This window comes from Schistocerca nitens, chromosome 2, assembly GCF_023898315.1.
Source record: "Schistocerca nitens isolate TAMUIC-IGC-003100 chromosome 2, iqSchNite1.1, whole genome shotgun sequence".
Lineage (NCBI taxonomy): Eukaryota > Metazoa > Arthropoda > Insecta > Orthoptera > Acrididae > Schistocerca > Schistocerca nitens.
Window position 1 is genome coordinate 583199790 of NC_064615.1, and position 26610 is coordinate 583226399.

Sequence of the window (26610 nt, forward strand, 5' to 3'; positions counted from 1 at the left end):
GCTGTCAGAATCGCTATTTCGACAGAAGTACGTTCGGACCGAATGGCTTTAATTAGGTGAAAGGTTTAGAAGGTTTTGCAATTTGAGAAATAAATAAAAAAAAGCTGTTAAACTGTTTGCGCAGGGTGTAGGTTTTCACATGAGCGTTGGACATAACAACACAAAAAATTCGATAAAAAAAAATCTATACACACCATACAGTCTACGCGAGCGAAGCAGCCAAGCTAGTTAATATAAAATCGCAACGATAGTTATCCTGTTAAGCGCATTTTTGCTTTATAAGCCGCACATTGATACTGTATTTTTTCGATTCAGTTATGTAAAGGAAAGTAACGTTATTGCATTGCTACAGGAAAATTCCAACTGAGTTAAATAAAATACTGAGTAGCTGTAAAGAAAGCGTAGCGCGATTTGGACCACAGAAAGGTAATGCACCTCAATAGGAGAGATAATTTGGTAGCATTAGAGTATAGCGTTACTAGTGTTCTGATTGACTCAATCACATCGGTGTAATACCTAGGAACATGTATGAAATACACTCCTGGAAATTGAAATAAGAACACCGTGAATTCATTGTCCCAGGAAGGGGAAACTTTATTGACACATTCCTGGGGTCAGATACATCACATGATCACACTGACAGAACCACAGGCACATAGACACAGGCAACAGAGCATGCACAATGTCGGCACTAGTACAGTGTATATCCACCTTTCGCAGCAATGCAGGCTGCTATTCTCCCATGGAGACGATCGTAGAGATGCTGGATGTAGTCCTGTGGAACGGCTTGCCATGCCATTTCCACCTGGCGCCTCAGTTGGACCAGCGTTCGTGCTGGACGTGCAGACCGCGTGAGACGACGCTTCATCCAGTCCCAAACATGCTCAATGGGGGACAGATCCGGAGATCTTACTGGCCAGGGTAGTTGACTTACACCCTCTAGAGCACGTTGGGTGGCACGGGATACATGCGGACGTGCATTGTCCTGTTGGAACAGCAAGTTCCCTTGCCGGTCTAGGAATGGTAGAACGATGGGTTCGATGACGGTTTGGATGTACCGTGCACTATTCAGTGTCCCCTCGACGATCACCAGTGGTGTACGGCCAGTGTAGGAGATCGCTCCCCACACCATGATGCCGGGTGTTGGCCCTGTGTGCCTCGGTCGTATGCAGTCCTGATTGTGGCGCTCACCTGCACGGCGCCAAACACGCATACGACCATCATTGGCACCAAGGCAGAAGCGACTCTCATCGCTGAAGACGACACGTCTCCATTCGTCCCTCCATTCACGCCTGTCGCGACACCACTGGAGGCGGGTTGCACGATGTTGGGGCGTGAGCGGAAGACGGCCTAACGGTGTGCGGGACCGTAGCCCAGCTTCATGGAGACGGTTGCGAATGGTCCTCGCCGATACCCCAGGAGCAACAGTGTCCCTAATTGGCTGGGAAGTGGCGGTGCGGTCCCCTACGGCACTGCGTAGGATCCTACGGTCTTGGCGTGCATCCGTGCGTCGATGCGGTCCGGTCCCAGGTCGACGGGCACGTGCACCTTCCGCCGACCACTGGCGACAACATCGATGTACTGTGGAGACCTCACGCCCCACGTGTTGAGCAATTCGGCGGTACGTCCACCCGGCCTCCCGCATGCCCACTATACGCCCTCGCTCAAAGTCGGTCAACTGCACATACGGTTCACGTCCACGCTGTCGCGGCATGCTACCAGTGTTAAAGACTGCGATGGAGCTCCGTATGCCACGGCAAACTGGCTGACACTGACGGCGGCGGTGCACAAATGCTGCGCAGCTAGCGCCATTCGACGGCCAACACCGCGGTTCCTGGTGTGTCCGCTGTGCCGTGCGTGTGATCATTGCTTGTACAGCCCTCTCGCAGTGTCCGGAGCAAGTATGGTGGGTCTGACACACCGGTGTCAATGTGTTCTTTTTTCCATTTCCAGGAGTGTATTAAGGGCAGATTAAGCCCTTGTAGGTAGGAGAAACTGATGTTACAGATATATTGGAGGAGGTCTGGGTAAACGGTGCCCGCATCAAAGGGCTAGCAAGGGCGACCTGTTCTTGACCATCGTTCGAGTATTGCGAAGTCTCTCACGAGGTCGGGTTAAAGTATAAGATCGAAAGAAGTACAAGACTTCATGACAGCATTGTCAAGCGTTAAGAGAGTGCTAAAGAATCTTACATGAGAAACTTTGAAAGAAAACTGACGTTATTTTCAAAAGAAATTAGAAACGGCGATGGATATGTTCAGATACGAGAAATAGCGGGCCCCCGTCGGAGGTTCGAGACCTCCCTTGGGCGTGGGTGTGTGTGTTGTCCTTAGTGTAAGTTAGTTTAAGTTAGCCTAAGTAGTGTGTAAGCCTAGGGACCGATGACCTCAGCAGTTTGGTCCCACAGAACTTACCACAAATTAAATAATTAGAAATAGCGGAAATAACGAACCAAATCGAAAACATTTTGTAGATATTCCAACTAATGAAGAGCACATGGAACATTACTGTTGATCCGTTACATCTAAGTAGTGGCGTAAAGTCGATGCTGGCACATTTTGTTTTTGCAAGCTGCATGTTTTCATGGACAAGCATAGCTTCAGGGCAAGTTATCCCCATTCCCCACCCCTTAATCTGTCGCTACCCTAATTTATTTTGACTCCCTGGGGGTTGATTTATGACACCCTAGGGATAATCCATCCATCTGAGAACTCCCCATCCCTCTCCTACTCTTGTTCCTCCCTCTCCTCGTCCCACACCCTTCTCGGGAAAGGGACACTTTTTTTTCAGTCCACCCAACTTCCATTCTGAGCCACTTTTCCTCATTGTGGTAAATCCCTCCAGCCTCCTTTATGCTGCCCCACTTCCCTCATCCCACCCCATCTGGAAAATGGTGGGAGAAAGACTCTGAACTAAAATGCTGAAGAGGAAGGACACAAGATGCTGACTTCGTTTATTCATTTTTGAGGGTGTTGGAATGTCATCCACACTCCACTGCCCCCAAAATCACTTTCACCCACCACATTCCGGCACCCACCATCCCCACTTTCTCTGATTGTCTGTGTATATTTGTCTTAAAGTTTGAATACCAACTGTTCCAGTCCAACAATACCGCTACCAGATGGTGCTCGAAAGTATCATGAAGCCACTCCCCCCCCCCCCCCCCAATTTCTACTGTCCCCCACGCCCACTTGTAAATTGCTGGGGAAAATGCAGGAGTGGAAGGTACTGTCTATGTTTTTGGCAGAAAATGTGTTCAACTGATGAGATGTTGGTATTGGACAGATAGCAGTTTAATAAGTATATCAGCTGTAAGCATACAGCTGAGGTCTGTGTCCATAGCCTACTACATGAGGGATGGAAGGAGGTGATAACAGATGATTGGAAAAGGAATACTTTTCAGAAAATAACTGTGATGTAGCAGGATCGACTGGGGATGCATTTCATAACTCATAGAGACTGGAGCTATCCATGTTTTTTGAAATGGCCAATCAATCCATAGTACAGCAGACAACCATGTCCTGTTCCATTACCCCACACTGAATGAAAAGGAGGCGATAGCCTTGGTGTATGGGGTTTAACTGAGGACGCTTGAAAATGGTTTGCTCTCATGTCTGATCATGTGTGTGTATATATGTTCACCTTCAACACTCGAAATTGGTGGGCTACTGCCAGGAAAATTGCGTCCTATCAATCTACAAGTGTATAGCTGCTAAGAAACTTATAGACAGATACATGATAAGAGGAATTAGAGCAGCAAACTATCGCTGAAGTGTAGAGAGGCCTGTACACCTTACCAGAACTGATCAAAAATGTTTCAATGTACTAATTACACATCGAAATTGTCATAAAAATACCACTCGTAAACAATGCGTCATAATGCAACACACACACTGAGAATTCAGAAAAATCATTTTTGTAACACAACTACTGCAAAAACTTACCCAAAAAGATCTCACCAGGAGTGAGTGGCTGTAGTTGCATTTGTGTTCACCTCAATGTACAGATACAGACTATCTTACAACCAGTCTTACCTCCTCTTCTACCTCCCCTCCTCCCTCCCTTTCCTCCTCCTGTAGGTAAGGATAGCGGTCTTCTGGGCCTGTTCTAGCCAATCACTGCTGGTATACAAAGAAATCTAGGTGAGACTCGCTTCCTGTCTCCCTCCCTCCTTCCCCCCCCCCCCTCTCTCAAGTGGTAACATCCTATTTGTCGCCTCCCCTCCCCAATTTGTGAATTGGCGGGAAAATCCCAGTCTGCATTTGCAATATAAAAATGGCTGGAAATAGTCTATTTGCACAATCATATTAAATTAATTGTTTAACAATTTGCAGGAATCAAAATAGAATGCTGAAAACATTCGCCAACACCTTACAATTATTCTTTTTCATGATAAAACATGTATGAGGACTTCATATTTGAGAATCACACACAAACATTTTGCGAAACAAATAATTAAATTGCTGCCACAAATAGATCATAATAAATACATCCAAGGTCTTGTATGCACCAATGTTTGAGAACACAAACACACTCCTGCACTAAAATGTTTCCACTAAACATATCTGGCGAAAAAAACCCTTCAGATTGCACACACTAACGATCACAGAGTGTGCACTGTCCATTAACTACAGAGATTCTGGGAGCTGTGGCCGCGCCGCCCATGCCGGCAGTTGTGCGTTCATATCCAAGTATCCACACACCAACCGTACCAGACATGCAGACAATAGAGCGACTGTCACCGTGACTGCCCAGGCGTCAACTGATGAATTGAAATGAGCGAATAAACACTCGCCATAGTTCTCAAATTTGTACATAAATCAGAGAACACACTCAACACAGCCATCCACTTCTGTCGCCGCTCAACCAGCATATTGGATAGTTCGCTATTCAGACTTGTGCCCATGACTGTCGGTAAGAACTGACTAGCTCGAGCCTTTCTTTGCACCTGGCAGTCACGTGAGGCCAAGCCACAGTTTCTGGTTAGCCAAAGCCACAAAATCACTTTGGCCACTCCCCGTGGACTACTGCCCGACAAGCAGGTGCAGCTTGGATATATAATTCTAACTCGAATTTCACTATTTACATAGATCCTTCAGGCGATGTTCTTTTCAAGGAACGCTACTGGATTACTGGGTATTCTTCTCTTCCTTTACAAATTACATTTCGGAACAAGGAGGCAATCTATATTCATATATATGGCGTGGAAGACTGTAGTTTTAACAGCACTTTGTTAATGATAGGAGGGAACACCACACACAGTGTCACTTCACTTAAATAGTCCTGGCTAATGTTTGGAGACTATGTGACAGTATTTCGAAAATAATTTTTTTGTATTCTTTGAATTCTATGTTTATTGGATGCAAAACCTGTTTGAGTAGATATACCATCTTGCGATTACACTTTGTCGATATTAGAATGATTGAGTGACGAAAATCATGAACAACACATTTCCATCTCAGTGCTCCCAATCTCTTAAACAGAACAGTACCACAGATCTATTTTCGTTCCACTGCAGCACATACCACTTCCTGCACACCACGTGTGTTCACAGCACTTTTTTGCTTTAGAAATACGTCTCGTGATGACTCTTGAATTGTTAATTTTAACGTAGTAACACCCAGCACAATGAGTACTGACACACAAATACTGCAGCTGTCGAAGACAGGATTGGTGAGACAGAAGGTGTTGTATTTAGTTGTCAGCTGCACAGATTCCCCCACTCTATTTCAATGAGCCCGTCTTTGTACCACACTTTACATTCTCAATTTACTATATAGCTTTGAGGCCCTGACACACATAATCCAGTTTCTGGTAAAATGGGACATACTGGCGAACAGCAACATTGATTTGATTAATCGACACTACATAATTGGTGTCTACCGGTCCTGTGAACCCACATCTGTTCATGTTATATTTCTGATCTGTGAAGCAAAAGCTTCATGTGGATGCTGCTGGGATCATATACGTTACCATACTCCATTCGAATATGTTACGGAAAGAAATAATTCGCTTGGAAAGATGAAGTATTTTTCCTGGAAACATAGGAGTGCATTGAAGTATCTGTGGGAGTATATAGGCAATTTTTTGATCAGTGTGTGAGATTAGCATAGATGGGTAGTCGATAATACTGGTGTGTTTACCCTCCACCATGCGCTGTACAGCCACTTGCAGTGTATTTGTTTTGGATATTGGAGTTCATAGGTGATGGAGTTGTATGCAAGCAGGTGGAAAGACATGTGATGGGGTTGGTAGTTGACCTGAATGTAACTAAATTTATTGCACATTAATAGGACTAGAAATCCCATACACTGTCATTGGAACATTACCTGGTGATAAATGTCTAGCGGTAAGCATCTGGAGTGAGCTGAATTAGAATGCATGTGCCGGGTTCAGATCATTTGCTGGAATCTTAAGGAAAGCTAACCAAGCTCTAAGAACTGACAAGTCGATGAGCTAAAACAGAACAATAGGTTTTTCCCAGTAAGATGTGATGGCATAGGAGGTGAATGACCTCAAATCCCGTTGGCATGTCACCTAGACACTGTCGCAATACAATTTGGACCAAGGTCTAAGAGGTACTAAGATGACTACTGTTTCCAGAGGAAAATATGTCATTGATTTAGTTCTTGGTTAATGGGCTCTCAATGTATGATAGTTGAATATGCATGTAATTACTAGGTTTGCTGTTAAATAAATAACTAGCACTACACAAGAACAAAGGGAGGTCACTTGGTAGGCTCACGGTGACAGAAAATGAACAATGCTGTGATTGAGTCCTTGCTGTACTCTTGCAGTAGCTCTGAATGGAAGTGTGAGGCTGTTCCAGCAATGTAAATGATTCAATGGATAGTGGATAGTTTATAGGGAACTCTGTGGTACTGTTAGATTCCTATCATGGAGGTGTGCTCCATTTGAGAAAAGGTGATGTATTTCTCACGAAACACTATGCTGTCAACGAAGACTCTTACACCATTACACTGTCATATTTCTAGCATAGTAATCATGGAAATGCGATAAAAGAGATTAGGACATTTCCAAGGGCATATTTACAGAAAAGCATTCAGTATCGTTAAATGCCTCTGAATTTCTTTGTGCAGTCCACGTATACTCTGCAAGGTTGTCAGTTTCATCCTGTATGTTAATCCTGTATGTTGTGATAGCTCTCTACCTAGTCAGTGATGGGTGGAGGACTAGACAGCCTTCTAATTAATGGAACAGTGCTGTTGGAACGTGATGGGGTTTAGAGAGAATTAACAAGGGCCTGCGACTCAATAAGGAACATCTCCTATTCATCGAAATCAGGTGTATTCAAATGTTATGTATCAAAGATGGAAGATTCGTGAAAATATGACAGGTAAGCGATACTCTGATTAAAGGGCAGTTGAGAGGTGAGCTCTATACATCTTCTTCTAAGTGTTGTGGGCAAAAATAATACAACCTCTCACATACACCTCATGAAGGACTGCAATGAGAAAATTTGGGGCTAATGTAAAGGGTTTTACTGAGAGATAAAAAGAAGGAAAAATTCTTTTGTTTTCTTGATAAATAAGAGACAACATACTTCTGTGAGTTTTGTGTGCCTGTAAGAGGATGAACTGACATCTTACTAGGCAGACTACATTTACATCTACATCACATCCATAAGCATACTTTGCACGTACAGTTTATGGTGGAGGGTACCCTGTATCACCACCACTCGTTTCCTTTCCTATTCCACTCACAAACAGAATGAGGAAAAGGATTACCATATTCCTTCATATGAGCATCATTTTCTCTTATCTTATCTCCATGGAACTTACACAAAATATATATCGAAAGTATAGAATCCTTCTGGAGTCAGCTTCAAATGTCAGTTCTCAATAGTGTTCCTCGAAAAGAACATCTCCTCGAGAGTCTATGTTGGGTTGGAAGCTGTGTATAAGCTGTGTTTGCTTGTCTCACAGTGTCCCATGGCCAGTGGCAGGAGTGGTCACATGACTTTGGACAACTGAAAACTGTGGCTTAGCCTCATGTGACAGGTCAGTACAAAAAAGAAAGGCTCTGGCTAGTTGACTCTCGCCCACAGCTGTTGGGACAAGTCCCAGAGATGGGGCTCACAGCTTCCTCTGAATATCTGAATGGCGAACTAACAAGTACGCTGGATGAGCGATGACAGGTCATGTGTGTTGTGTGTATTCTCTAATTTTTAAGTACAAATTTGTGATGATCGATATGGTGAGTGCTTTCACTGGCTATTATTCCCTCATATAAATTGATCAGTTAACAGCTGCTTAGAGTCTGTCCAGCCTCTGTGCATCTGATATGGCCTGGAGATAAGCTTGGGCACGTTTCCTGGCACTTCTGCAATCAGTGGAAGGCACATGCTTTGCAATCGCAAGTGTGTCCAATCTAAAGTTCATTTTTTGGTCGCCAGATGTTTAATAGAAATGTAGTGGTGGGGAGTGTGCTTGTGTTCTCAAACGTAAGTGCATACAATACGTTGGATATATTTTGCAGAAATTTAATTGCATGATTTGTAGAATGTATGTGTGTGATTCTCAAACGTGAAGACCTCACATATGTTTTATTACAAAGAAGAATCATTGTAAGGCAGTGGTGATTGTTTTAAGCAATCTATTTGACTCCTGCAAATTTTTAACAATTAATTTTATAGGGTAGTGAAAATGGGATATTTCCTGCCATTTTCGATATGGCAACTGGGCCAGCTATCCCCTTTTGTCCTGTGGCATCTTAAGAATGGGCTATTTTTCCGCCCACAGAAATACAATGACATCCCAGAATTTCCCATCAATTTAATTAATCAATTAAATTAATGTTTAAATAAAGAAACAACATATTGCTTGCATTTAGCACCCGTTTAGTGTCTTGAGATCCTCTCGGTACAGCAGTTCAATGTGGATTGAGCTTTTCCTGCCAGTTCACAAATAGGGGACAGGGGGCGACAAACAGGAAGTGACTTCTTGAGATAGAGAGAGAGAGAGAGAGACAGAAATCAAGTCTCACCTGGATCTCTTTGTGAACCATTAGTGATGGGCTAGAACATGCCTGGAAAACCAGTATCCCTACCTACAGGAGGAGAAGAGGAAAGGAGGAGGATAGGTAGGAGGGGAGGTAAGACTGATTGTAAGCTGGTTAGGCTGTGCTCACATACTGAGGTGAGCAGACAGGCAGCTACCACCCCTCACTCCTGGTGAGATCTTTTGGGGTCAGTTTTTGTGATAGTTGTGTTACTACAATCCAGTGCATCTATATCAACATCTACATGATTGCTCTGCAATTTACATTTAAGTGCTTGGCAGAGGGTTAATCGAACCACAATCATACGAGGGGCGTTCATAAAGTAAGCTCCGATCGGTCGCGAAATGGAAACGACTATGAAAATCCGATAAAGCTTTGCACAGATGTGTTGGGTAGTGTCTCTAGTATAGCCCCAGTTAGCATCACGTCGCTCTTCTCATTTCTGAGCTCGCAGTGAGTGCGTAAAGATGTCTAGAAAATAGTGTCTGCCGCCAAGTACGAGGGCCTGGTGAGAAATTTCGCCTGAAGCTATGCAGCTAACATTACATAACTGTCGTGCTGTTTCTTCTTCAAGACAATTCTCAGCCGCATTCTGCAGGGGCAATGAAGATGCTCCTGCATCGTTTTCAAATGGAAATGTGAGATTACCCACAATACAGTCCGCAATTGTCTCCCCCTGAGTTTCATCTCTGGTCACATGAACCGCTGTCTTTGAAGACAACATTTTGACACTGACAACGAGGTGTAGGCCAGCGTGGAGAATTGGTGGAAAGCACTGGCGGCTGCCTTCTATGATGAGGCTATTGAAAAGTTGGTACAACGCTATGACAAAAGTCTAAGTCAGAACGGCGACTACGTAGAGAAGTAGCTGAAAGGTGTAGCTAATTGTTACAAGTAAAACATTTCTGATGTTCACTGTGGTTTCAATTTGGCAATCAATCGGAGCTTACTTTCTGAACAGGCCTCGTACTATCTCTCTACCATTCCACTCCCGAACAGCGCGCGGGAAAAACGAACACCTAAACCTTTCTGTTCGAGCTCTGATTTCTCTTATTTTATTTTGATGATAATTCCTACCTATGTAGGTTGGGCTCAACAAAATATTTTCGCATTCGGAAGAGAAAGTTGGTGACTGAAATTTCGTAAATAGATCTCGCCGCGACGAAAAACGTCTTTGCTTTACTGTCTTCCATCCCAACTCGCGTATCATATCTGCCACACTCTCTCCCCTATTACGTGATAATACAAAACGAGCTGCCCTTTTTTGCACCCATTCGATGTCCTCCGTCAATACCACCTGGTAAGGATCCCACACCGCGCAGCAATATTCTAACAGAGGACGAACGAGTGTAGTGTAAGCTGTCTCTTTAGTGGACTTGTTGCATCTACTAAGTGTCCTGCCAATGAAACGCAACCTTTGGTTCGCCTTCCCCACAATATCATCTATGTGGTCTTTCCAACTGAAGTTGTTCGTAATTTGTTGCATTATGACACATTGTTTATGAGTGGTGTTTTTTTCATGATAGTTTCAAGGAATAATTAGACCACTGAAGCATTTTCCATCAGTTGTGGTTAGGTGTATCGGCCTTTCTACACTTCAGTGATAGTTTGCTGCTCTATCCTTTCGTAACATGTATCTGTGAACAAGTTTCTTAACAACTATACACTTGTAGATCGGTAGGAGGCAACTCTTCTGGCAGCAGCTGTAGGCCAGTTCCCCACCATTTTCGGGTGGCATTGTGGAACTAGAGCATACAGCAAGGTGAACATATACACACACATGATAAGAAAGAGGAGCAAAATCCGTTTCAAGCATCCTCAGTTGAGTCCCATACTCCAAGGCTAGCACCTCTGTTTTATTCAGTCTGGGGTAGTGGAACAGTTGGAAATTGTCTGCTACACTGCAGACTGACCAGCCGTTTCAAATAACACTAACAGCTCCAGGCTGTAGTCTCCATGAGTTGCGAAATGCATCCTCATTCCATCCTGCTACAACAGCAGTATTTGCTGAAAAGTATTCTCCCTCTGCTCATCCATTATCACCTCCTTCCATTCCTTGTGTAGGGGGCTATGGACTTGGACCTTAGTTGTATGCTTGCTGGTAATACATTTACTAAAATCCTCTCTGTGCAGCACCAACATCTTTTCAATTGAACACAACAGTACCTTGCACTCCAGCCTTTTTCCCACCAATTCACAAGTGAGGATAGGGGCACAGAAATTGGGGGTGGGTGGGAGTGCCTTCAGGACAGTGTCAAGCATCTCCTCGTGTCAGAATGCTGGTATAGAACCATCGGCCTTTAAATTTTCAGGCGAATATATATACATGCTGTTGGAAAAAGTGGTGTGTGGTGTGTGGCATAATGTGCAGGGCAGAAAGTAATGATGCTGGCTGTGGAGTGTGGAGAACTATCCAACACCCTCAAAAATAAATAAAGTAAATAATTAAATCCACTGCCTTACATCCTTTCTCTTCTGCAGTTCAGTACAATCTCACTCTTTTTCCTATCAGTTTCTATATGGGGAGTGGATGGGAGTATTGGGGGATGGAAGAGCTGGTGGGATTTCCCAGGAAGTGGAAAAGTTGCTCAGAACTGAATAGGGAATGAATGACAATAATAGGTGTTCCTCTCCACAGAGGGTTGTGGGAGAAGGAGGGGTAGGAGGGAAGTGGGAGAAGGAGGGGGAGGATTAGAGGTAGGGGAAGTGTGAATGTTCCTCAGAAGGATGGACTGTCCCCAGAGGGTCATAAATCAACCCCTAGGGAATCATAAATCAATTAGCATAACAAAAGGTTAAGGGGAGATAGAGGAGGATAATTTGCCGCTTAATGTATGCTTGACCCTTAATTTATGCAACCTGCACAAACAAAATACTCCAGTAACAGCTTGACCCCAGTACTCAACTATTGCTCTCTTTGTCATTCAGGAAATCTGTCCATTAATCCCAGAATGAGTAGGTGGGAATAGAGGAAACGATTAATGTCTACGTAAGAGTTTGAAAGAAATTATTCCTATTTTTCTAGATGTAAAGAGCATAACACTATATTCCAAGGCACACACTGGTGTTCTGCAAATTGGCGTATGACGTCTGCGATGTGTCATACTGAGTGTGCATCTTTTTTTATTTTTATACTTTCACAAAAAAATGGCCTTTGCATTGTAGTCCACATCTAGATTTCTTTTCAAAATTTGAACGAGGGAAGATTGAGTTAATGTCCTGAAGAGTGGATAGTTTATATTTTATCGAGTTATAACTCAGCCATGTCACCCTTAAGATTTGATATTTGGGATATCTCTTTATTTATATGCTTATATGATGAAATTAGGTGTTTCAGCTGAGACGGCTTTGTAGGTAGTTGTGTCTGTGTAATTCATACACTGATTACTTTTGTTGCTCTGTAAACAACTGTTATAGGACACTTTTGTTTTATATGCTGCCACAAACGATTGGAGCTGGATGATACTAGAGGCGGGAACCATAGAAGACACTCCATCGTCATCAACCCCATGGCTTAGTTTTGAAATGGACGCATGCTGTACAGTTTTTTCCTGTATGTTTTGTAGAAATTTACACCCATATGAATGTTGACATGCACAAAATGATTTATCAGCACACAGACAGATACCAACTTTTCAGATGACTGTGCAACGAAAATACAACGTTGCAGCCTCAATACAACATTTGCAACTTAGTTTTGATTAGGAACACACCAATACATCCCCGATTCTTTAAAGAATTGAACTGCCAAGTATGAAACAGTTTCAGACTTCCGATTACTTTACAAATGAGTTAATATGTTAAATATTTCACGTTCAGCGTGTAAGCGAGAAAAAGTTTAGAAAAGGCTTGCAATTACGTTTAAATTTTGTTGCAAGTCGCTAAGTGCTCATATTATCAAATGTAGATGTGTATTTTCTGGGTATTTTTCTCTTCGTTTTAAGCAAAAGCGAGCTTTTCACAAATCTAAATGTTTATGAATTCGTATATGTTGAACCATGTGTCTTAAAATGATATAATTTGGCAGGTACACTCAGGGGTATGTGTGGACACTGTCTGCAAAATGTCCCGTGGATCGACTGATCAAATAAGTAATGCACTGAAGCGCCAAAGAAACTGGTATAGGTATTCGTATTCAAATACAGAGGTATGTAAACAGGCAGAATATGGCGTTGCGGTCGGCAACGCCTATATAAGCCAACAAGTGTCTAGCGCAATTGTTGGATCGGCCACTGCTGCTACAATAGTAGGTTATCAAGATTTAAGTGAGTTTGAACGTGGTGTTATAGTCGGAGCATTAGCGATGGCTCAAATGGCTCTGAGCACTATGGGACTTAACTTCTGAGGTCATCAGTCTCGTAGAACTTAAAATGGTTCAAATGGCTCTGAGCACTATGCGACTTAACTTCTAAGATCATCAGTCACCTAGAACTTAGAACTAATTAAACCTAACTAACCTAAGGACACCACACACATCGATACCCGAGGCAAGATTCGAACCTGCGACCGAAGCGGTCGCTCGGCTCCAGACTGTAGCGCCTAGAGCCGCACGGCCACTACGGCCGGCGTGAGCGATGGCGCACACCATATCCGAGGTAGCGATGAAGTTGGGATTCTCCCTTACGACCATTTCACGAGTGAACAGTGAATATCAGGAATCCGGTAAAACATCACATCTCCGACATCGCTGCGGCCGGATAAGGTCCTGCAAGAACTGGATCAACGACGACTGAAGAGAATCGTTCACCCTGACAGAAGTGCAACCCTTCCGCAAATCACTGCAGATTTAGGTGCTATCAACAAGTGTTAGCGTGCGAACCATTCAACGAAACATCATCGATATGGGCTTTCGGAGTCGACGGCCCATTCGTGTACCCTTGATGACTGCACGAGACACAGCTTTACGCCTCGCCTGGGCTTTTCAACACCGACGTTCGACTGTTGTTGACTGGAAACATGTTGCCTGGTCGGACGAGTCTCGTATCAAATTGTATCGAGCGGATGGAAGGGTACGGCTATGGAGATAACGTCATGAATGCATAGACTCTGTATGTCAGCAATGCACTGTTAAAGCTGATGGAGGCTCTGTAATGGTGTGGGGCGTGTGCAGTTGGAGTGATATGGAAACCCTGATACGTCTAGATGCAACTCTGACAGATGACACGTGCGTGAGGATTCTGTCTGATCACCTGCACAGATTCATGTCCACTGTGCATTCCGACGGACTGGTGCAATTCCAGGAGGACAATGCGACACCCAACACGTCCAGAATTGCTACAGAGTGGCTCCAAGAACACTGTTCTGAATTTAAATACTTACGCTGGTCACCAAACTCCCGAGACCCGAACATTATTGAGCATATCTGGAATGCCTTGCAACGTGCTGTTCAGAAGAGATGTCCATTACCTCGTACTCTTACGGATTTATGGACAGCCCTGCAGGATTCATGATGTCATTTACCTCCAAACCTACTTAAGACATTAGTCAAGTTCATGGCACGTCGTGTTGGGGCACTCCTGCGTGCTCGCGTGGGCCCTAAGCGATATTAGGCAGGTGTACCAGTTTGTTTGGCTCTCCAGTGTGTATTAAAACGTCGTACTTGATGCGGAAGTTTTACAGCAAGAACAGCGAAAATGTAGTAAGAGATAAAACTTTTTTCTTTTCATCATCCCCCGTCGGTGTCAGCAAGAAAAAGTTATGTAATGATTTGAAATTACGTGTAAAGATTGTTGAAAACCGCTAGGTGCTCCCATTCTCAAATACTAGGTGAATGTGGTGTGGTATTTGATCGCGGTGATCTACATTGCCTCAAGACATACACAGTTTCTAAATGTAATAATTGTCCTACTGTGTTACATCTTTAACACAGGGCTATACTTCTTAATGAGTAGATTATGACGGCATTTTTTATTTTTACATTCGGTCAATATTTTTAAACGAAATACTTAGAAATAAAGTTTTTGTTGCTCCGGGAAGCCGTTACATAGGCAATTTGCAGCTGAAAAATGGAACGTTCCGTGTTTGGAAATGGTACTGGGTTATACGTTACTTTCTCTTCTATCACTGTCCTGCCTTGAGAAGAAAAACGCGTGTAGTAAATTTCATTCGCGGACGACGAGCAAATATGTCAGTCTTCCAAGTTGTCACAAAGCGTTATCACGTTTTTTTCAGTATGCCACATGACGCTGTTAGCATGGCTGCATAAAATATTGTCAGCTGATACTAACGGTCACTGTGTCATGCATGATTGATGGTATCCGTTTTGACACAGCTGGCTAGAATAGACAAACGTTCACGTTTTGCTCGCTTCAGTTTCCTTGGATGTTATCGCAGCCATCTCTTTACGAGATGTGCGTGAGTGAAATAACGCCTTCTGAGAACAGGTTTGCTGCGTACTTAGTTTTTATAAGCATCGCTACAGATATCCCGATGTGATAGCTCTAACAGTGAGACCAATGAGTTCCGAGAATACTCACATAAAAATGTCCACGGATCACGAATTATGGCGTCAGCATGGGAGCTGATGTCATGTTCCCAGCGACAATTAAGTCCACGTTTTTGGAGGGATTCATAATTTTTGTCACTGTTTTTATTACACACATCGGTTATTTCGCTGAATCTTCGGCAGAATGAACACTGATTTGCGTGGTTTTGATAAGGGCAAGTTCTGGTAATTCGATTTATTCGTTGCCTTTCTCCGTAGCCTTAAAGACAAGACACTATTCGATCCTGTTGCTGTGTTATGTATATGGAATAATAGTACAGGATCGTTTTCCGGGCAGTAGTAATAAATCAGTCCTAAAGTATGTTTCGACTGATAAAAACCAGTATTTTCCAATATTTGACTTCTATTCAGGCTAGCAATCTGTGTAGCATATAATACTTCATATCAAAACGGATGTTCCGATTTCTGTTGTGATGTACGCAATTTTACAGCCCGAATTGTCGAGCGGCGTACTGGACAAACACCTACGTTGGTAGGTTGCGACCGTGGGTTTTTGAGCGGTCTGTATTACCTACCATTCCTTCAGACATGCCACATAACATTAGGTGACGTTATACACGATGCTTTACTGGCGGAGGTCATGTTCGATTATACATTCTTAACGAATCGTCTAATTTCATTTGGGTAAGCTGTGATATAATTTCTTTTCAGTGATATGCATCTTTCTTGGTGTTGCAATATCTAGAAATACGAGTCTGTTATGCTGAACGAAAGTAATCTAATTTTTATATTTTCATTCATTATTGTCAAAGGTATCAGATAGATTATATAATGGTAAGACAGAGATTTAGGAACCAGGTATTAAATTGTAAGACATTTCCTGGGGCAGATGTGGATTCTGACCACAATCTATTGGTTATGAACTGCAGATTGAAACTGAAGAAACTGCAAAAAGGTGGGAATTTAAGGAGATGGGACCTGGATAAACTGAAAGAACCAGAAGTTGTAGAGAGTTTCAGGGAGAGCATAAGGGAACAATTGACAGGAATGGGGGAAAGAAATACAGTAGAAGAAGAATGGGTAGCTCTGAGGGATGAAGTAGTGAAGGCAGCAGAGGATCAAGTAGGTAAAAAGACGAGGGCTAATAGAAATCCTTGGGTAACAGAAGAAATATTGAATTTAATTGATAGGAGAAAATATAAAAATGCAGTAAATGAAGTAGGCAGAAAGGAATACAAACGTCTCAAAAATGAGATCGACAGGAAGTGCAAAATGGCTAAGCAGGGATGGCTAAAGGACAAATGTAAGGATGTAGACGCTTGTCTCACTAGGGGTAAGATAGATACTGCATACAGGAAAATTAAAGAGACCTTTGGAGAGAAGAGAACCACTTGTATGAATATCAAGAGCTCAGATGGCAACCCAGTTCTAAGCAAAGAAGGGAAGGCAGAAAGGTGGAAGGAGTATATAGAGGGTTTATACCAGGGCGATGTACTTGAGGACAATATTATGGAAATGGAAGAGGATGTAGATGAAGACGAAATGGGAGATAAGATACTGCGTGAAGAGTTTGACAGAGCACTGAAAGACCTGAGTCGAAACAAGGCCCCGGGAGTAGACAACATTCCATTAGAACTACTGATGGCCTCGGGAGAGCCAGTCCTGACAAAACTCTACCATCTGGTGAGCACGATGTATGAGACAGGCGAAATACCCTCAGACTTCAAGAAGAATATAATAATTCCAATCCCAAAGAAAGCAGGTGTTGACAGATGTGAAAATTACCGAACTATCAGTTTAATAAGTCACAGCTGCAAAATACTAACGCGAATTCTTTACAGACGAATGGAAAAACTGGTAGAAGCCGACCTCGGGGAAGATCAGTTTGGATTCCGTAGAAATGTTGGAACACGTGAGGCAATACTGACCTTACGACTTATCTTAGAAGAAAGATTAAGAAAAGGCAAACCTACATTTCTAGCATTTGTAGACTTAGAGAAAGCTTTTGACAATGTTAACTGGAATACTCTCTTTCAAATTCTGAAGGTGGCAGGGGTAAAATACAGGGAGCGAAAGGCTATTTACAATTTGTACAGAAACCAGATGGCAGTTACAAGAGTCGAGGGGCATGAAAGGGAAGCAGTGGTTGGGAAAGGAGTGAGACAGGGTTGTAGCCTCTCCCCGATGTTATTCAATCTGTATATTGAGCAAGCAATAAAGGAAACAAAAGAAAAATTCGGAGTAGGTATTAAAATTCATGGAGAAGAAGTAAAAACTGTGAGGTTCGCCGATGACATTGTAATTCTGTCAGAGACAGCAAAGGACTTGGAAGAGCAGTTGAACGGAATGGACAGTGTCTTGAAAGGAGGATATAAGATGAACATCAACAAAAGCAAAACGAGGATAATGGAATGTTATCAAATTAAGTCGGGTGATGATGAGGGAATTAGGTTAGGAAATGAGACACTTAAAGTACTAAAGGAGTTTTGCTATTTAGGGAGTAAAATAACTGATGATGGTCGAAGTAGAGAGGATATAAAATGTAGACTGGCAATGGCAAGGAAATCGTTTCTGAAGAAGAGAAATTTGTTAACATCGAGTATAGATTGAAGTGACAGGAAGTCGTTTCTGAAAGTATTTGTATGGAGTGTAGACATGTATGGAAGTGAAACATGGACGATAACTAGTTTGGACAAGAAGAGAATAGAAGCTTTCGAAATGTGGTGCTACAGAAGAATGCTGAAGATAAGGTGGGTAGATCACGTAACTAATGAGGAGGTATTGAATAGGATTGGGGAGAAGAGAAGTTTGTGGCACAACTTGACTAGAAGAAGGGATCGGTTGGTAGGACATGTTTTGAGGCATCAAGGGATCACAAATTTAGCATTGGAGGGCAGCGTGGAGGGTAAAAATCGTAGAGGGAGACCAAGAGATGAATACACTAAGCAGATTCAGAAGGATGTAGGTTGCAGTAGGTACTGGGAGATGAAGAAGCTTGCACAGGATACAGTAGCATGGAGAGCTGCATCAAACCAGTCTCAGGACTGAAGACCACAACAACAACAATTGTCATTTTCGTAATCCCTAAGTTGCTAAATAAAAACGTAATAGTAATAGAGACTACAAACAAAAAACAAATTGCATAGTACACATAAATACACTCTAAGATCAAAAGTATCCGGACGCCTATTACCTTACTTTCTCATGAGGTGTCCAGCTTTTATGACGACTTGAACTCTGTTTTAAATGACGCGTCTAATAGGCTGTGGAGGAGCGGCAGTTCATCCTCCGTCAAGAGGAAAAACCAGAGGGGTTACTGATGCTGGACGCTGGGTTCTGGAACGAAGCTGACGTTCTAACTCATCCCAGAGGCGTTTCATTGGGTTCAGGTCGGGGCTCTGGGCAGGCCAGTCCACGTTAGGAATGTTATGGCTCACAAACCGTTGTCTCACAGATACTGTTTTATGACAGAGTGCACTGTCATGTTGCAACAACCAACCATCGCCTCCGAACTGTTCCTTTACTGTACGCAGCACACAGTGGTATAAAATGTGTCCATACCTTTCCGCATTTAGAGTTTTTTTACCCGAAGTATGGGAACCAGACCCTAGCCACGATAAACGACGCAACACCGTAACACCACAGCCTTCGAATTCACTGTTGGCACTACATATAATGGCAGGTAATATTCTCCAAACCCAAATCCTTCCGTCGCGTTGCCACAGGGGATAGCGTGATTCGTCACTCCAGTCATCGCTCTTTACACCCACACAACCGTCGCTCAGTACTGACAACAGAAATATGCGCAGCTCGCCCATTGTACTCCATTCTCTTGACTCCCTACACATAGTCATGTGCCAGCTGGACTACTGATAGCACTCTGGAACTCCCGAGTGATTACTTCCGCTGATTCCATGCGATTTTTCACAACTACCCCCCGTCACAGTTCTCGGCCCTCGTTCGTCGGTGCATGAGGTCTTCCTGGTCTTGATTTAACTGTAGTTGTTCCTTTGAGTCTCCACTTCAGAATCACATCACCAACATCAGGCTTGGCCAGCTTTAAAGGGGTTAAAATGTCCCTGATGGCATTGTTATTCAGGTGACATCCAACGACTAGTCCGTGTTTGAAATCACTGAGCCGCTCTGACCGACCCATTGTGCTGTTGTTACTGCTTTCCGGCAGACAACACCATACTCCTCGCCTTCTTTTGTAGTGACAGGTCAGCCTCTTGTGACGTCTAGTGCTCAGTTCTGAATTACATAGGGGTGTCCGGATACTTCTGTCAGATAGTGTATCAGACAAAGTTATGGAGTTTAAGCCTCAATCCATACAAGTATTCTTTTTATTATTTACCGCTTCTTTCGCCTCTGGCAATAATTAGTATGTGCTGAAATGCCAAGTTGCACCGTTTTTGTAGTCCACCTTACAGCGTCCTATGACTGGATAGGTAAATCCTGTCTTGTAAAGCAGTGCGGTGTTCAAACCAAACTTCAGGTATACGGCAGCTCTACCTACACCTACACACATACTCGAAACATTGAACAGAGCATGGTGGACGGTACTGCGTAGTAACATTTCTTTTGTGCATTGTACGAGGAAAAAATACCTACGAACTCGTCCTCATCTTTCTTACATTTTTCTCATGAATCCTACACCATATACACTGTCCAGCCATATTGACACCGCCTATGTTCGACGTCAACGTGCAGTAACCACTCACAGACGGCGGGTGGCAGCACTAGCAGTGGAGGGTAAGTAAATCACTTTGGTGGGACGCGGAAACAGTGCTGTCGTTGTCGTAATGCGGAAGTGGGGCGATTCGCGTCCAAAAGGGCGTGATCATTGGCTTTCGGGCGAAGGGTCGAAGTATTTCCGAAATGGCTAAGTTTTTAAACAGCTCGCTTGCCACCGCGGTTAAAGCACACCGTGCATGGCGAAATGGCACTATCCAAAACCGGCACCGAAGCAACTCTGGTGCACCACGGGTTATATATGACAGGGGTGAGCGACGGTTGCGGAGAGGTGTACGGGTGGATAGACGTGCGACTGTTGAGAGCAACTGACCGCTCATACGAACCAAGGGGCTACCAACAGTGACTCTTCAACGACCATTCAGCGGACGTCTCCACAGCAGTCACCTCATTTGTGCACCCGTGCTGAGTGCTCTTCATCGGCGACGAAGATCGAAAGTTGCACCCTAGTATTGCATCTTGATGCCCCATGAGTGGCGAAAGGTGGCCTTTTCAGACGAATAGCTTTTTATGCTTCCGCGCCCTCGTCGTTCTGGAAGGCATAATGGGTCAACACAAGGATGTATCTATCCTTGGAGACCATTATCACCTCTACACGCAGGCTGGTTTTCCTCGACACCATGGGACAATGCAACGTGTCACACAGCGCACAGTGTATGTGTGAGAGTCTAAGAGAACCAGAGTGACTTTACTAAACCCCTGGTCATCAAACTTCCCGCATTTAAAACCTGATTTGGAACCACCTCAGTCAGGCTGTTCATGCCATGGTCCCTCAACCTTGGAACCCAGCTCATATGGCCACGGCACTGGTGCGGGCATGGCTCCACATCCCTGTCGTAACTTACACAACCTCACTGACTCTCTCCTGCACTTCTAGTAGTGGTCCGATTCGCAAGAGGTGTTCACATTAACGTGATCGCACAGTGTATTTACACGGTACTGGCAGCAGAACTATAGCACCGTCTTCCTAGAATATGAATTGTCTAAATGTAACCAACAAAGTTCCCAGATGACAATCCTGTTTTTCTTTGAAATATTCCCAGTTGAGTTCTGTGAGCAACTCTGTTACACTTTCTTGTCTGGAGTAGTCACGGCTTTTTAATTATCATCTCGAAAATAAAGTAGAGTAATTATTTTTATCTTTGGTTACTGGTACATATCTGCCATCCTGGTACACGTTAAGAACCCCCTGTTAATGGCACTGGAGAAGCCAAAACAAAATGGCGCAGCCTATTGATGAAGTGGAGCATTGTGCAGTAAATTGTTATTTTTTTTTTCATTTGAAGGAGAACAACGCTGCAATAGTCTATGCTGAGTTGGTGGAAGTGCACGGCAGCAGCGCACCATCGTATGATAATGTTGTTAGGTCGCGAAGACACATCGACTGTGTTCAGACAAGTCTGAATGATGAAGAACGAGTTACAGACCATCTTTATATGAAGAACTGTAAATCGCAAGATAAGTGGTGTTGGTGCACCAAAACCGACGTATCACAAGCGAAGCAATGGTGCAAAATGGGAAACTCAATCACATCTTAGTTTGTAACAACTTGCACCATATTTGTAACATGGCAAACGTCGCTGCATGCTGAGTTCCGCTAGTGGCAACGTACAGGGTGACCCATAAATTCTTTAACATTTGAAAATACGCTAATTCACGAAATAAAATAGGTAGAGAGGTAAAACTTTAGATACATGCCTGAAATGACTTGGGGTTTTAGTGAAACCAAAACGGTGTGCAAAAACCAACAGATGGAGCAGGACAGCAACACGTCAGTGATGCCGCATGGGAATCGTGTGTAAAATATGCTGTAGTGAGAGAGAAAGAGTCAAATGCGGCCACAGTCGTGGCATGTTGACTTTACCATGAAAGGCACTGTTAGTGAATCTTTACTCTCATGCAGCCTTACGATCTTATCGCCGTAAGAAGGGTATTCAAACAGGTAAAGGTCCTGTGAAGAAAATGGTCACGAAGTTCGAAGTCACGGGTTGTTTAAGTGATCAGGCTCGTAGTGGGTGACCAGACGTAAGTTCTACTGCTGCTCAGACAATTCAGGAAGAAACGGGAACTTTAGAGGGTTCATCTCAGCGACGTGAAGTGAGCGCTCGTGAAGTCGCACGTCGCATCGGCAGGATGGCGTCCCACTCCATATTGCTACAGGTGTGAAAGATCTCTTGCTAACATCGCGTGTTGAGCCGTCACTTCTGTCTTGCTTGACCTCTCAGGTTCCCAGACCTCAGTCCGTGTGATTATTGATTGTGAGGTTACCTGGAGTCGCATGTTTACTGCAATCGCCCGACATTATTGGGGATGGTAAAAGACTACATCCGACGGCAATTTCTTACAATACCTACTGATAAGGCGGGTGATGGAGCCCCTGAGGGAGGTAGCGGGCAAGGCGAGAAAGAATTCCAGTGTGCATTCGGTATGTTTGCCGGGAGGTCTCATCCGTGATGTGGAGGAGGCCCTGCCGGCGATTATCGAGCGCACATGTAGTGGCACATGTCGGCACGAATGACGCCTGCAGCTTGGGTTCTGAGGCCATCCTCGGCTCCTTTGGAGGCTGGCTGATTTGGTTCAGATGGCTCCAAGCTCTATGGAACTTAACATATGAGGTCATCAGTCCACTAGACTTGCCACTATTTAAACCTAACTAAAGATATCACACACATCCATGCCCGAGGCAGGATTCGAACCTGCAACCGGAACAGCAGTGGCTGATTTGGTGAAGGCAACTAGCAACGCACGCGGGGTGCAGGCGAAGCTGTCTATTTGTAGCATCGTACCCAGGGTTGATAGCGATCCTCTGGTTTGGAGCAGAGTGTAAAGTCTAAACCAGAGGTTCAGACGGCTCTCCAACGGTATCGGATGCGAATTTCTCGACCTCCGCTATCGGGTGCAGAACTGAAGGGTTCCCCTTAATAGATCAGGCGTGCACTACACGCAGGAAGCGGCTACTAGGGTAGCAGAGTACGTGTGGCGTGCACATGGGACTGATGGGACTGTTTTTACGTTAGAGGGCCCCTCCCTTGGGAACAAACACGATTTGCCTGTTAAATCAGCCACAGCGACCTCAGAGAATCTTGGTCCTCGCAGATCAGAGATAGAAAAGATTAATAAGATTTTAGTAAACTGAGGAGCATCCTAGGAAAGGTCCCAGAATTATTATCCCTTATTGAAGGTTAATATGCACAGACAGTATTGGGGACAGAAAGCTGGTTGAAGCCAGACGTCAGTGACAACGAAATCCTAATTTCAGAATGGAAAGTTTATCGTAAGGATAGGTTAGTCGCAATGGTGGCGGCGTGTTTATTGCAGTACCAAATTCTATAAAATCTAGCGAGGTTATCACGGATTCCGAATGTGAAATAATCTGGGTGAAACTGAGTATCAAAGAACGGTCAAAAATAGTGATCGGATGCTTTTATAGATCACCTGGATCAGGTCTGTAGCTGTAGAGCACTTCAGCCAGAACTTGCAGAATATCATTAGCAATTTTCTTGATCATTCCGTTGTAATACGGGGTGACTACAACTCGCCAGGTATAGATTGGGAATGTTATGTCATCAAAACTGGTGTCAGAGACAGGGAATCGTATGGCATTGTTCTGGATGTCTTGTCAGAAACCTTGACCAAATAGTTAGAGAACTAACTCGTGAGGGTAACGTCTTAGACCTCCTGGCAACAAACAGACCTGAACTTATCGAATCAGTTAACGTAGAGGGAGGTATCAGTGATCATAAGGCTGTGATAGCATCTATGACGACAGGTCATACAAGGAATGTTAAGAAATATTTGCTCAGCGAGGGTGACAGGATACAGATTTCAGAAAATCTCAGCAGTCAGTATCAAATATTCGGTGATGAGGACGAAGATGTGGAGAACAAACGGAAAAAATTCAAATGCATCGTTCAATATGCCCTAGACAAGTGTGTTCCGAGTAAGGTTTTAAGGGATGGGAAAGATCCACCATAGTTAAATAGCCGTTTCAGAAAAGCACTACGTAAACAAAGAGCGTTTCATCTCAGATTCAAGAGAAGCTGACAAACAAAAGCTGAACGAAGCGAAAATGAGCGTAAGGAGAGCAATGAGAGAAGTGTTGAATGATTTCGAAAGTAAGACGTGTCAACCGACCTGAGTAAAACCCTAAGAGATTTTGGTCATTTGTAAAATGAGTAAGTGGGTCAAAATCATCTATTCATTCTCTCAGCGACCACACCGGTACCGAAACGGAAGATAACAAAGAAAAGGCAGAAATACTGAATTCGGTCTTCCGAAGTTGTTGAAACGTCCCCTTAGAACAATTATACATGACTGTGCTTAAACTGACACACAATATTTTGTTAGCGCAACGCAATCTGACTTTCAAAAATCCCTACAAAAGAATGGGCCCTGACTAACATTAAACTATACCTTTCACAAATCACTTACCTCACAAAAAACTTCGCTACTCAAGCTACTGCAATACAACGAGCGCCACTACTGCCAGCTAAATAAAAGATTCAAAGTACTGAAGACACTAACTACTGGCAGCATGGTTAGCAAATGAAAGATTTTGATAGAGAACAACCAATGTATTTACCTCAATAGTCATAAAGTTCATGACAAATTTCAAAACTCCGCCATCTCTCTCCCCACATCCACCACTGCTGGCGGCTCACCTCCAACTGCCCAACGCTACGCGCTGTTCACAGCCAGCTGCCTAACACTACAATGGCGAGTATTACAACAATGAAAAGCAGCCACAGACTGCACACAGCACAGCCAGTGATTTTCATACAGAGGTGGCGTTACCAATAAAAAAACATAAACAGCCTACTTACATAGCCCCCATGCTTCCCACAAAAAATTTTATAAATTGGTTTGGGCAGTGGCCAATACAGATTTGAAAATATTTTTCATAATTACAATAACAAAGAAATCAAATGCACACACTTATTGATACAATGTTGGTCAAAAGCTAAAATTTTCTCACAGTCCATAAAGACAGTCCTGATCATTCATCACATTGCAGTGTTTTTCTCAAAGTCTGAGCAGTAAAAGAAAATGCACACAGAAGTAGTGGATTTCCATGCAGTGTTGAAGAAGTAGCGTTGTCCTTCCAACGGAAAGACAGTGCTGACTCTTGACATGCTGACAGGTAATGGGCCACAACAGAGCAAACCCACAGCGGAGTCAGTCGAAGTTTTGAAGAGTATTGGTGGGTAGGTCATCACAGAGCAGACCCACTGTAGTCCTGGTAGAGATTACGGTATTGGTGGGCCACCAGAGGTGCAGACCCACTGTAGTCCTTGTAGAAATAATATTGATGGATCATCAAAGATGCAGACCCACTGTAGTCCTTGTAGAGATGGCCAGCAGCCATCTGTTGTGACTGTGCAGGTGCACAATCACCATTGAAGAGTCTTGCGGATAATATAGCAAGTCCATAACCACCACTTGTGCACTCACAAAGTTTTTGGAATTGTCCTTAGAACCAGCAATGCTGTTATCCAGTCCCTTGCTGAATTATTAACACACGTGCAAACACTAACAGTCCCTACTTCTCACATATTGTCCATATACTATGACCAACAGAAACGTGTGCAGTGAAATGATACTTAATTTGAAGAACTGGTGTCAATTACAATATTATAACATGAGAATACAATTACAAAGGTACAAAATACATCATTAAAGAACATAACAATACAGATAACATTTGTAGTAATATGGGCTTTACAAAAGAATCGAAATAACATATACATCAGTGTTACAGGAATTATGACATAAGTAGATACATAAAAGATCAGAATAATTATTGAAACATCGACTTCACACATGAGCATTAAAACAAAACAGAATAAATAATGTCTAAACATCTTTACAAGGTAAATAACATATTATTAATGCCAATTATATTTGAGGATAACAGTATTCCTCATCATAGTGAATGTAGCTTAGTATTAGAAGAAGAAAAAATTCTATGAAACTACACAGAGACAGGAAGAAAACAAATACACAAGGGTACACAAACACATAGTGGGATAACACAAGGGAAGGACAGGGTTTGTTTTACTGCAGTATTTTGCAAACAAAACTTTCTTTACTTCTCGGAGATCTCCCTTCGTTCTTCATTATTTCCAAAAAGTCCTATCTATACCTGCTTTCTGTACTTTTTTTGTATAACTTCTCAATGCATTTCTTCCAATTCATCGCAACGCAGTCTCTTATATAGTCTACCCCCTCTTAAGCTAACTTAAATCTACTGAGCTCAGATGCTAAACTAAGGGACGAGGCAATGCAGCAGCACAAAACAATTAACACAAACAGCAATGATCAAAAATACAAATGGCGAAGCAAGCAACATAAATTATAACTAATATAAGGCAATGAGCAGCAAACAAGAAAAA